Source organism: Triticum dicoccoides, chromosome 4A (genome assembly GCF_002162155.2).
Source record: "Triticum dicoccoides isolate Atlit2015 ecotype Zavitan chromosome 4A, WEW_v2.0, whole genome shotgun sequence".
Taxonomy (NCBI): domain Eukaryota; kingdom Viridiplantae; phylum Streptophyta; class Magnoliopsida; order Poales; family Poaceae; genus Triticum; species Triticum dicoccoides.
Window position 1 is genome coordinate 400,747,965 of NC_041386.1, and position 11,464 is coordinate 400,759,428.

At 41.2% G+C, this 11,464-nt stretch overlaps 1 long non-coding RNA gene across 1 annotated transcript; it reads left to right on the forward strand.

Annotated features, from left to right (window-relative positions):
• The first annotated feature begins 4,663 nt into the window (after positions 1–4,663).
• LOC119288932 lies at positions 4,664–5,342 on the forward strand. The gene is made up of 3 exons (XR_005141359.1): positions 4,664–4,713; positions 4,801–4,842; positions 5,143–5,342. It is a non-coding gene; the product is annotated as an uncharacterized LOC119288932 (long non-coding RNA).
• Positions 5,343–11,464: the final 6,122 nt, after the last annotated feature.

Genomic DNA, 11,464 nt, shown 5'->3' on the forward strand with positions numbered 1-11,464 from the left:
TATTGATCATGTAACATAGCATAAGTAGTCACGGGATCAAAGCAAAACAAAACAAAATAGTAGACAGCAAAGGTAAATGGTTCAGAAATAGGACTATATTTACGGTACTATTCTGATTAATCGAACACACAACCAAGTACTAGCAAGTGAAACAGGAGTCAGCCACTCATAACTACTCATACAGGAAATCAAGATCACTGGGTAGCATACTAAGTATTCTCACAGTAATTTTTCACCAATTAACCCATGTCCATGCAACGATTCACAGGGTCATATGCACATCAAAGCAAAACAGTACAGAGTTTCAGAGATTTACAACTAGAAAAGATCTTCTGCGTGAAAGGCTTGAGGTCTTGTGCGTGATCTTTGAAGAAGAGAAGCAGAAGAGGATCCTTGGGGGAGATCGGCAGTGTGTTGGAGAGGAGCAGCGGCGGTCAGGGGCGGCAGGAAGGGGCCCCGAGGATTCAAGCTCCCCCGCAGTGAAGCGCGCCGTCAGGGAGGAGAGGCCGCCGCCGCCAGCCTCCTAAAACCCTCTTCACACCTCCCTCTTCGTTCGATCCGATCTCTCCCCTTTCTCTTTTCTTGGTTCGATCTGGTGTCTCCCCTGTCTGTCTGTTCTGGCTTCGATCTTTTTTTTGTTCAGGGGTGAGAGAAAGGAAGTTGCCCCCTTCCTTCGATCCCCTCCTCTGGTTTGTGGTTCAGCCGCGCATGGGATCAGACGACCCGTCTGGTGGGTCATGCCACTGCGTGCTTTGATCGCCCGGGTGACCAGACAGGCAGACACGCTATCTAGTGCAGCGCGTGACCTCTTCTGCCGTATATTACTTTTTTTAAGGTCGGATAGCATATATTACTGAAATATGTCCATGCAAAAAAATAAAATTACTGAAATATGTGATTAACGTGGCCTTCTTTTTTTGTTTGAAAGAAGATAGTAATTCTATTAACCAAACTTTGATTATCTGCAACTTTTAAACCACAAATCGAAATGATCTCATTGTTTTTGCATTTTTTAAATTAAACTGATATTTATATAGTAATTTGGTTGCATTATTTTGCCTACTTAAGTAGTGTAGGTAGCATATGTTGGCCAACAATCGGCACGTATCAACGTCCTACACCACCCATGTGATCACTAACTTCGCCTCCGATGATCGGGGCACCCTCAACGATCGGGTGGACTCCGGTCATGGCTCCATCGAAAGCTTCCAAGACCGTGCGCTCCATTCCCGAGCTCTCCGTCCTCCGACAGGCGTGCCTGGTACGCCTCCTCCTCTTCCTCCGCCTTGCGCCGCTCTTCCTCCTCGCTTTCATGGAGGGATGTGAAGCAGAAGAGGTTGAGGACTAACATGTATTTTGCGATTTTCATCCTAATGCAATAATTATTGGGCATCACTGAGGAGTAACGACAATAGAGGCATAAAGAGATAGCGGAAACTAGGCACCGTGAAATATTTTAAGAGATTTATTTATGTCATCGATGTGTGCATGAGGGATGATTTTTTCCTCCCGTTACAACGCACGGGCATGTTTGCTAGTGAATACATAAAGAAGAGACAAGGTGTTGGCCTTATCTGAATACATTTATTTTAACAAATGTGTGATATGCCAATAAGTAACTCTCAAAACTAAATTTTTTTGGTTGATAATTGACATAGTTGAATCTCTATTATTTTCGTTAAAACAAGAGCAACATGATTATGTTGGACCTACTGTGGCATGGAGGACCCTCCCGAGTCGCCCTCGCAGGCGACGGGAGAGATCGCTAGCCAAGAGATGATTATGTCTGGTAAAAATGAAAGATGATGAGATCACCCCATCTAAAGATCGAGACTGACATAGATCGAATGTCTCATCTACCCATCCCCTCAGTACTTATGTTTTGAGACAAGAGTATAACCTAATAGTTTTAAAGTGAGCGGCGCGTGATGTCTCTGTGACATGTAGTTCAGAGCTGGCCAAATTTCTGATGCTTGGACCAACAGTTCACCAAGGCACAAAATTTTGACATATCCAACCTAAGTGTAGATTGATGAAACAACACCTTCCTAATTGGCTACGGGTGGTTGGCAGACCGGGTTGCGGCGGAGGGGTTGAAGCAGCGTGGTACATCACCTACCCAGTCCGTCCACTGGTTGACGCTGAAGGCATCCGTGGATGTCGTGTCCCTCCCACTCCTTCTATCTTATTTCGGGTGAAAACTTGATCTTCGGATCGGACGGTAGCGACGTTCGTGGTCGTGCCCTTCCTGGAGGCATCGTCTTGGAGATCTCGGTCCGGCATGTCCGTCGCACATCTTCCAAGATGATCGCTCCTCGTGCTGGTGGTCTCCGTCGGCTCTAAGCAGATCCCTTTTTTGCACATCTTATAGGTGCTTGCTAGTCGTTGAGGTTGTGTGTCGGTGCTCGGCATTCGTGTATCTTGCTTTGGGTGTGTGTGGTATCCATTTGTATCGGTTGCTTCGATGTATGTGATGGTTGTTTTACAATATAAACAGGGAAACTCTTTTTCTTTTGTTAATTGGCTTTCTTAAATGATGATGACTATACAAATATCAACGACGAGAACGTTACAGGGGAGGGCGTCGAATCACCCCTTCACAATTCTCGGATTTGGTGTTTTTTTCACCATGATATAACTTCTTACTAAAAAATATTAGTATTCCCTCCATCTCGAAATATATTTACAATCTAGAAAATTTTCTCCAAAAATAATTACTTTTTTAAAGCAAAAAAATTACTTTCCCACCACCTAATTTAGGTGTACTGTTGTTTGCGCCAATATTTTTTAACCTCCCGCTAAAAGTCCCAAATTAGTGTCTTTGTTCCCACCAAAAAATTAGCCTCCCACTAAATACCTTTATAACAACCCACGAATATATAATTGTAGATCAAATCACGGTGTCTTCACGGGCGATTGGATCTGAGCCCTCGTCTTTGTTCATCTGTGTTGCCGGCGTCATGACGGCGTCAACAGAGCGAACCAAAGCAGCTGCACGGCGTCAGGTTAGCCCTCCCGATCTCCTCCCTCGCTGAAAAATCCAGTTCCCCTCGATCTCCCCCTCCTCCCTCTCCTCTGCGCCGCCCGCCTCCATCCGGGATCAAACCCCCCTCCCCCGCGAGCTCCTCCTTGATGCGCGGCTCTCTCGATCTCGATCCATTCAGAGGGGCTACCCCTTCTCTCCTCGCTCGCCGCTTGGTCGTAGAAAAGAAGTCCGGGCAGGGGACATGGCCGCCGCCGATGGCATTTTCCCATCGCGGCCTGGAGGGTCGGCGGAGCGCCTCACCTTGGCCTGGAGGCTGGCCGCCATGGAGCTCGCCTCGGCCTAGAACTGGGGCTCGACGGTGCCTCCCGGCCCGGTTCTTGGCCGCAGCCGTCTCGGCTGTGCACGCCGGCGTCGTGACGTGGTGGCCAGGCACTGGTTGCTGCATCACCCGATCCCAGTGTGCTTGCAGGCCTCTCCGGCATCTCTGCTCCTGGTTCGCTCTGTTTCCTCGTGGAGGCCAAAGGGGTTCGTGACCCCCCCTCCAAAACTGTATTTTGTTACTAATTACTAAGCGTTTTGGTGCAGCCCATCCGTGGATCATCTCTTGCCAAGTTAATTATTATCTACATTGGTTTTTGAGCATTAGATCCATTAACTAAAAGGTATAGACGTACTCTGTATGTACAAAGCCTGTGTTGTTAAGATGACAAATCGACGACTGTCGATGAGATGACTGCCATATGTTCGATTACCTTGTAAATTCATGTCATTTGTATATGTTTTTATGCATATTTTTTTGCCAGTTTAAAAATTGCCCCCCCATCCCCCGCCCTATAGCTTGTCACGGTACGCCACTGGCTGTTTGAGCACCACTATGTAGATATTAGATGATATATGTGCGTCAATAGAGCAGAGGATTCAGGTTTAGTCATGCTCTGCATTGCATTTGATTCAGATTACTATAAGATGATTTTTAATAGATATTTGGTCTTACACGAGTCACATTGGAAATGTTTTTTCCTATTGATTCAGAGTAGTATTTTCATGAACAACCTATCACTGATACATCGCCTTTCATGTCATTGACATATGCTTAATACTTCTGAATAACGTACGTCAAGAGAACCTAGGATTCAGGTTTAGTGCATCCTCTACATGTTATTCAGACCACTATAATATGAGTTTTTAATAGATATTTTGTTTTTATTGCTTTCTTATATCGTGTTGCACCTTATCTTGTTGGAATAATCAACATAGATTTATACTTTTAATAGATGTATTGTGCTTCTTCTTAAATTAACTCAAAATTTATGTCTGGTTTACCTACACAAGGGCACAATGATGAATTTTATGGAGGATGCTCCTGGTACACAACATCCTTACTTCATAATCACCTATCTGAATGGTGCAGAACATCAATGATTTGTTAATGCTAAGTCCCATGATTGTTTTTGTGTGCAGTAAAGAAAGGCTTTGTTCTCTTAACAAGGATGGAAAGTATAACGGCATACAAAAACCAACGTGGACAGCCTAGATCTGGTAAATTGTTTAGCATTTGCTATAATGCATAAAATCTTGGTGTGGGTTAAATAGCTAAACCTTCAAGACTGCTAAATCTTTTACAGGAACTCCAGAACAATCTGACACTCCAGTGTCTGCTAATGACATGTGTTCCCTTGCAGAATGGCCATCCCATGCTCGCCGCAACCGTGCGCTACTACATGATGGTACTTGCTTTCATTTACATTTGTGTCATCATTTCTTACAATCTAATACCGAGTAATACAATTTTTCTTGTATGATTTGGGCTATAGAAGCTGGTGGACAGAAGAAGAAAGGGCGAGGTGTTCTAAAAGGTTTTAATGCATCTAATAAGCGTTTTGCCAATGGATCTGCAAAGCTAAATATTACATTCTCTGAAAAATTGGGTGGTATAGTAGGAATGAACTATCGTTCGTTCAAGGATGACGTGGTAGTCATAGTGAAAAGAAAGCTACCACTCATTGGAGTGAGGACGTGGTCGGACATTCACCCTACCATTCATCGATTCATTGTTGCACATATGATAGTGCGTAGAACCTTTTTCACATGTGTTATCTTATTTTACCATCGATAATGCACTACTTATGTATATTTATTTGTTGTATGCTTTACAGGACAGATGGGACCTGGAAGATACACCAGAAACAGAAGAAAAAGTTCTCAAAATTGCGAAAGAGTCATATAGAGGCTGGCGATCAACTCTAAGCTCCACTTACAAGGCATACAAAATAGATATAGCTAGATTGGCTAATCTGCCGGAAGATTTGCAACCAGAAGAGTGGGAATGGATGATTGAGTACTTTGGCACTGATTCAAAATTTCAGGTTATCTCTAAGATCACAGTTTGTCTATTATGTGTTAAGATGAAATGGCTAGTCTCACTGGTTATATTTGGTTTCAATGAATTGATAGGATCGCAGCCAAACGAACGCTGATAACCGTAAGAAACAGAAGACAAAACACATAATCGGATCAAAATCTTACTAGCAAGTTAGTTTTGAGAAGGTATGAGTCCAACTAAATATGCATGCCTCACTACTAAATATGGTGTCATGTTTCAAGCATCTCATTGGTATATTACTTGCAAAGAAACTTGGAAACTGGAGAAGAGCCAGATTGTATTGCTTTGTGGGAACTCACCCACACGAACGATGGAACATGGTCTAACACAGAATCCTAGAAAGTTTACGTGAGTACACTGACTTTTGGTTATTCTATAGTTAGTCAATGATGTGCATTCGGCATGTTTCGTCATTAGATGCGGTTATTCATGCATTGGACCGTGTTATTCTTGTTTCATCTTTTATAGTGTCAATATTGATGCTGCACCTATAATTGTTCCTTCCATTTTTAGGACAAAGCACTTCAAGAGGTTAAAATCAAAGAAACTGAAGGTCCACTTTCAAGTGAGCAGAAAAACAATATTTTCCAGACCGCTTACAAAGACACTCTGGAATGCAAGTCATCGCAGCCTCGTGGGTACGGATACATGGCCAAAACTTCAGCTAGTTCTGAAAGGTTTCGTATCCAGATCGAAGAGCAAGCTCGTGCTACAGCAGCCACCCAGGAGCGAAACTCTCAGCTCAGCCAGCAGGTCAACGAATTAGAAGATCAACTACAAGCTGAATGTGCAAACACACAAGAGAGGATTAACTTGGAGCGTGCTGAGAGAGAACAACTTGAAGAGAGGTTAAAAGAAGAGTGTGCTAAAAGGGAAAGATTGTTGCAAGAGGAGCGAACATCAAGACTGGAATTTGAAAAAAACATGATGGCAAAGTTTGTAGTATTGAGCCAACAGATGGGAACCCAACAGGTGATTACAGTCACATGCTTATGACCTTGTAAGATGTATGTTGCTTACTTGCATTGCTAAAAGTGCACTTCTATTTACAGGTGCCTACGAAGAGGGTTGCCAAAGAAAATAGTAATCCAAACTTGCAAAATATTCTTTTACAGAGATCTAGTCCTAATAAGACTCCAGGTTCAAGGCCAACTGCTATTTATTCAAATGCGCTCATACAAGCTGCAACAAGGCATTCTCGAATGTTTAAAGCAATGGTAAGTCACAACCTTGCTTTCTCTTCATGTTTACCTGCATTTTATACGTCATTGGTCTTCATAATTAGCTAGCTGATTCTTCTCTTTTACCATGTGTTGTTGCTGCATCGAGTCACAACTTAAACGAAAAAGGAATATGTGCTAGCTAGGGACATGAACTTAACTGAAACTATACATCTAGTCATAACTTAAATCAATAGTAGAAGCTTTTAGTAGATGTACGATTGGATGATGGCACCATTCTGTATGCACGAGCAGGATGTCATGAGCATGCGCGTGATGCCTTCGCTGATGAGTCCACTTCAATGTCCCATGCAGTATCTCTTGCCGCTGATATGGGGGTCGTGAGGGTCATTTTTTAAACGGACTCGCAACTCCTGATGGAAGCACTTAATATCAATAAGGTTGACTTGTCAGCCCATGCTGCTGTTATTGAGGATACGAAGTACCCGCTCAAATTATGGTTTTCTTATTATGAAATAAATGTATGCCGTCGCTAACTCTGTTGCTCATGATCTTGCTAGTCTTGGTAGGATGTTAGAACCTAACCACTATTTGGAATGGGAGGCTGATGTACCATCCCTTGTGGTTGTGCTTTGGGTGATTCAGCCTGGCACCGTTAAGTTAAAAGCAATGCTTTTTTCTCAAAAGAAGCTTTTAGTAGATGTACTTGTGGTTATGCTTCAGATATTTACACTTGTATAGTTGTTCTGATCCCTTAGTTACATGCTTGCTGACACAGTATTAGTCCAGTTAGTCTGGCGATAGTTTTTAACAATGGGGCTGGAATAATTGTATGATGTATGTTATGTTTGACTAATTAACTAGAACTTTTTTTATTTCTTGATTGCAGGACCCAAAGAACTAGCTGGACTGGACTCTAGATCACGGGTAGTTTAGTCTTCGAAGTTAATTAGGATGGCTAAATTACATTTGAGTTTCATTTGATGGATATTTGCTATGAGAATTATGAATTTTGTGAATCTACATATTATACGTATGGTTTTGAATATTGTAATCTAAATCCTGTATTTTTTTATGGTTGCAATAGACTATTACCACAACCCACTTTTGGTTGCCACATGCTAGCACCACTAAAAATATAGTGTTGCGTTATATCTCATTCGCTACGCCTTTCTGTTTTGTTGCACTAGGATGTTGCAAAGGAGCACTTTATATTGTTGTAATAGCTTGGCGCCACAAAAAATTTCACGATGCGATAACAGTTTGGCGCCACCAAAGTAAGTTTGTTGAAATAGAGTATCGCCACTGAAAGTATAGATTGTCGCAATAATTTCTTGCTACAAAGTTTTTACCTGTTGTGATACCTATTTATCACCATAAAAATAAGTATGTTGCAATTTCCTGTTATGATGATTCGAATATTTGTTGCCATAAGGTAATGCCACAAGCGCAGTGGGTCATGGCAACATGCCTAATGCCACGAAAACAAGGATTGTTGCCATAGTTTATTGCCACAAGTATAGTGGGTCGTGGCAACATGCCTAATGCCACGAAAACAAGGATTGTTGCCATAGTTTGTTGCCATAATTGACTATTGCCACGGAAGAGTATTGCGCCACGAAATGGCTGTCGTTGGCATAGGTTGTTGCCACAAATGTCTATTGCTACGAGATATCAGTCTCCACAATTCGTTACATGTTGCATTAAATCTATCTCCACAAATCAAATTGTGGCATCAGGTGAGTGTTGCCACGGGAAAACATGTGGCAACTTCCCGCATGGTTGTTGCAATAGCACACTTTATTAACAAAATTCCTTTTCCGTGGTAATAACCTATTACCATGTGTCCAGTCGCAACGGCTGCCAACAAATGTTGTTTCGTGGCAACAGGTACTTATTGCCACGAAACAACATGTATTGCAACAAAAGGTTTTGTTGCAATAGACCCGAATCCTTGTAGTGGATCCATACGGTTTATTTATTTGAGTTGCAAAGATTAATGACATGATGGCACGATGACATGATGCAATGCACATGATGCAAAGATGGATGCACCAGATAAAAGAAATCACCCAAAGAATCTCGGAAACCAAGAAAGGCCTTTGGAGCTCCGGTCTTGGGGCGTCACAACACTCCACCACTACGAGAGGATCTCGTCCCGGGATCTAGGATGGCACCAGAGATAAAACGGAAGAGAAAGAGAATAGGTAAAACTAAGTTGCTTCTTTGACAAACAAGTGAAACCAAAGAACCTTGATAGGTTGAAAACTCGAAAGAAAGAATAGAATGGAGATGAGCGAAGTTGAAAACACTCCATTAGGAAAGAGGAACAAGGAACATTACTAGAACCTTGTAGGTTGAAAGACATAAGAAAAAGGGTTGCAATGGACAAGAAGTACATGCAAGCACTCCGGTAGAAACGAGATATACAAGGAACGATAAGGATCAATTACGACAACACTCCGGTTAAAACAAGATAGAGGCGGAATAAGAATGATATAATTTGGACATTACTCCGACTGTAACTGGAAGAAATTGAACATGAACTTGACAAGATGAGAGGATACTTGATGAAATCAACAACGCACTGCCTCCGAAACTATTGAAAGAATGACACAATGGGTAAGAAAGATTTCAGACAGCACTCCGGTTGAGAAGGGATGGAAAACATGATAAGATGAGAGAACTTGAATGAAGGACGCGACACTCCGATTGAATTGATAAGCACGAAAAGAACATGGTCCTCACAATCTGAGATGATGAGTGAAGAGAGCAACATCACAAAGCCTCCGGAAGGAAGAATAGGAGATATATCATTGGAATAAAAAAATGGGAAAGAAAAAAAGAAAACTTCTGCCACAAATGAGCTTGAAAAGGCATCTTTAGGAGAAGGGTCGAACGGAGTTGTTGGAAAACCAACAACAAAAAGAGTAAGCTTGATGTGGGCTTATGGAAAGCATCTCAAAACTTGAGGTGAAATTCTGCCACTAACTTAACAATTGATTTGATTGATATGAACAAGGAGACGAGAAACTTATTTCACCGAGAAGATAAATGAACAACTTGGGTCATTTATGAGCATCATAAATGGCATGATCCTTAGGGAAAAGTTTTAGGTGAAATATAACCCAAGGTAACTCTAATGAAGAGATTGATGTATTGAAAAGATGTCTTGAGCGAAGAGAAAATGATGGATTTAGATATGTCACTCTTGAGAAATTGTGAATCATGAAACACGAAGGGAAATTATCAACAATGACATAACACCACCTCAAAAGATAAGAAAGAAAGAATTGCACTTCGGAATGCAAGATGAAGAATGCTTGAAGTCCTCAAAAACAAGACATGTGTTGAACACCATTTTTATTTGAGAGTATAGCTTGACGGATCATAACTTCAAGAGAAATCTTAAAGAATGAATGAAGAATGAAAGAAATCCTTGATGAGCCACCATGTTGAGCCTCTATGAAGAACTCTGGTAAAATGGATGATAAAAGAAAGAGAAGTTGAGAAGAACTCCAGGAGAAGCCTTGCAATGATTAGATGGAGCTTTGCAATGACATAACCAAGAAAACATGGCACCCCGGAAGGAAAAGATGAACAAATGAAATCAAGAATTTTGATGAACCTTCGGAATAAGGAATTGATCACTTGGATGAAACAAGAATAAGAATTACATTATGCTTATCCTTCACCAATTTACATTAATGACAAGCAACGGATTTGGCATACTACTTATTCTCGTAGAAAGGATTAAGAGAAATATAGCACGAACTTAATGGACCACCGATAGGATTTAACCAACGAATAAATTGATATGATAAAGAAGGAAGAGAAATCTTGAACGAACCACTGTAAGATTTGAAAAAAGAGGGAAGCAAAGGCGGAATTCATTGGGAAGAATTAGAAATGAATGAAAATACTTGAGGGAATTTAGATACATGAGAACAGAGAGATCATGAACTGATTAGAGGATATTTGAATGATGCACCGGTAAGATTGAGGAAAGAGAGATGAATGCTGAGAATGAATACTTCTGAGATGAAGGGCTTCGGAGAATAAAACTGAAAAGACTCCTAGATTGCTCAAAAGAATTCTCACAATCGAAAACAATTATGAGAGGATGGCAGCAAGCTTGAACTACTTATGTTTAAGAGAACTGATAAGATTTGGAGGGAAAACTCTTTTTCGGTCTTCAAGTGTAGAGAATGACGATGAGAAACACCACCATGAATTGTTGATGCACTTCGGAAGAAAATAGAATATAAAGGTTGAATCAGCAATGGAAAGAATTTGAAAGATCTTAGAGAAAGGCATATGACTGATGATAATTCATTCTTACGTCAAACTTGGAGAAGAATTTAAGAGTAACTCTGGGAAAATAGAAGAGTCAGGTAAGATCCTGGGAAAAGACCTGTGGGTTAGGGCCCACTCAAAAGAAACATCTTCGAACGATTACTTGAAAGGGAATTGCAGCGGTTGAATTAAATGGCTTGAATGAGATAACATCCTCAAAAGAACTTGAGCGAATTGATATGGAAACTTGAATCTTCTGCGATATCTTCGGCACTACGTATATGAATAGAGAGAGATGAACGATTAAGAGGTGCTCCGGCATGAGAAAGCATTTGAAACAAGGAAAAGATATGATCGACAAAGCTTGAATTGAATCCACCATAGAAAAAAAAGAATGAAGAATGATGAACTTGAAGCTTCTGAGCATCTCCACGGGAAATCACCGGTTAAGAACATTAAAGGAAAGGAAAGAAGAAAGTTCACATGAATAAAATGGATACTTGATTAAGATATCTGAGTCCTCGAAGAAAAAAAAGGGTGGGAGGGCGGGAAAAACAAAGACAACTTAGGACGGATGAAACAAACACTGTTGGGTAAAATGAGATTGGATCTTGCGAA